This window comes from Thrips palmi, unplaced genomic scaffold (assembly GCF_012932325.1).
Source record: "Thrips palmi isolate BJ-2018 unplaced genomic scaffold, TpBJ-2018v1 HiC_scaffold_5, whole genome shotgun sequence".
NCBI classification, from domain to species: Eukaryota; Metazoa; Arthropoda; class Insecta; order Thysanoptera; family Thripidae; genus Thrips; species Thrips palmi.
The window spans coordinates 2,339,219-2,341,945 of record NW_023144632.1 but is presented as its reverse complement, the minus strand read 5'-3'; positions in this window follow the sequence as shown (position 1 = coordinate 2,341,945).

The following is a 2,727-nucleotide window of genomic DNA, read 5'->3' as shown; positions in this document are numbered from 1 at the left end:
AATTAAAAAGACAGCCAACTCATACCATGACTGACACAAATTACCAGTTGTCGCAGACAATGTATGATGAATTTAAAAGAGTCGTCTCATGAAATCATATAACCAAGTCACTGAATCGTCTCATTGAATCAGATGTCAAAGTCAAACCATGTATGCGCTACTCTCACTCACCATATAGTTATCTTTAAGGTTAGTACTATAGTAAACTTACAGCATTGCTATGAAGCCTTTTCCCCCGAGTCAGTGCCAAGAGTCAGCAAAGACTATTTATTTTGGCAAGATGTTTGTACTTTTAGATTGCATTGATCTACTTTCTAACTGTTATTGAGCAAAGCAAACAACTAAAAAGTATAATGTCTGAGAATAAAAATGGAAATACACTCTCAAAACTTAAAAAGACCAAATCATTCTTGCAATTATCAAACGATCAAACACACTCCACTGACTAAAACATTTCCCCTGTGGCGGGGGAGGGGAGGGGGCGGACGGACGGACGAAACGCGTAATAATTGTCACTTTCATTTTCCGTATTTCACTGTGTTGATACTCCGGAGGGGTTTCAATCATTCTAGAATATCGAAAAACTAAGACCGAACTCACTTCTAAGCCCTTCTCCTCTCTATTTTGTTTTATTTGCCAATGTTTTGCCAGTCCCGTATTTGAGAGCCGCGGCCGCAAGTATGAAAAATTGCTATATATGCTGCCAACCTAACCACGCTAAGAACCTAATTCAAAAAGATGTTTTGAATATTTCAAACGGTAGTAATCGTGAATATAAGATAAACTCCCCCTGTGGGACCTTTAGGGGATGTTCGGTGCAAAATTTGGTAACTATTAGTGTTGTAGTTGCTGAGAAACGTGAGCGTGTACGCTACAGACAGACAGACGCACGACCAGTCACTTTTTGGAGCGCCCAAACACGGCAAGGGCTCGCTATCGCTCGCCAAAAAAATTTATTGCAGATTTCGATTGGTCTCAGCAAGACCTTTTCAACGAGGGGTCGGAAAGGGGGTCCAGGAGCCCGACTTCGTCTTTTAGTCACATCAGGATCTTGAAAAAAGGGGGTCGACCGACTGAAAATTTTTACTTAAGTTTTGGATAGGTCTTGGCAAGACCTCTTTAACGAGGGGTCGGAAGGGGGGTCCAGGGGCCCGCCTTCATGAGTTATGGGAAAAACTGCGACGGACTCGTTTTGCGCTCCTGCTGTGCCTCTATTGCAAGGAGTTGCAGTAGCATGGCAAATATGGGTATTTTCGGAATGAGGGCGAAGAGACAAATGAAATGGACAGTTGGAGTAAAAAGTGTAAGGACTATTGCATATTGTGAATAGAAGGGCGGGCCTAAGTCACGATGGTACATCGATAACTTTGCTTTACCCGCTCACGGTGTGTGTGATGCGAGCGGGCCGAAGGCCCGGGCCTTCGACTGGCCAAGTTGGGTCTGATGCGAGGGCCGAAGGCCCGAGAAAAGGCCGCCGGCAGGCCAAGCTGGGCCGGCCCCCTGTCGAACCGAGTTGCCGGCGCAGCGAAGCGGAGCTGGCAACTCGGTTCGACGGAAGGGCGGGCCCTAGCTTGTTATTCTGTTCTGTTACAGGAGGGAGATTACGTTCAGTTGATATGTCTCGCATACTTTCACCTATAGCTCAGGAGAATGATGATAATTTAGCACATTATATGGGTACGAAGTTGGTTTGCTTGATATTGAGCTGCTTTCTCAATTAGATTTGTGAAACTGAATTGATTACCGTGGTTTTGTAATTTACAGCCGATGATTCTGAGCTTGAAGCACATTGCTCACAGCCTACGCAAGATACTAGTCGTAGTGCTCGTCCTGCTTCTTCCAAGTCAGCACGATTCAGAACTAAAAAACAAAAAGCCTCTGCCAAAGCCAGTGAGTAACTTCCTTCCTTCTTTTCTCAATGCATAATTTTTTTTTTGAAAAAGATTTCTGTTTTGAATGTTGGTGGAAATTCTTGAATAATTTGTCAATTTCATTCTTTTTGGCCCGTCCCGTTATTTTTTTGTAAAAAAAATGACGGAGGGACGGGCATATAGTATGATGCATGCTGTGCGTCCGTCCGTTCGTTCGTTCGTTCGTTCGTTCGTTCGTTCGTCCGTTCGTTCGTTCGTCCGAGGACTTCCCGTGGTCCGATCTTGACCAAATTTGGTATGCAGCCTCCTTGGGTGACCCTAAGAACTGCCCGGTGGCAGCAAATCCGATCCGAGCCCCGGGGGCGCTGCTGCAGGTGCATCATGGTCTACATGGGGTCGGGGAGGATTTCGGCAACGGATACAGCTAGCAGGGCATGTAAGGGTATTTTTGGAATCGGGGTGACGAGACAAAACCAACGGTGCCAGTTTCAAGTGAATCGGAGAAGTTTGGACCCGGGTTCAAATCCCAGAGGGGTATATTTTGGACATTCTTTTTATTCGAGTTTTTGCATTATTTCTTATGTTTTTGAGGGCGCTGATGACGAAAATAACATCTATTTTGACCCCAGACTTAGGTTCAAACCCGTCAGGGTTAAACAAAGGCGAAATTCACACGTTTGTTGATGTACGGGACGGGCCAAAGTTGCCGATGTATATCGCTACTTTTCCTGTTATTCTCTTTAATTGCATATCCAGGTTCTGATGCCAAGCCCAAGAAAGCATAGTCAAAGATAATGCAAATTAATTGGCATGATGGGGAAATCCCTGAAGTAATTCCTCCAGATCATCCACCATT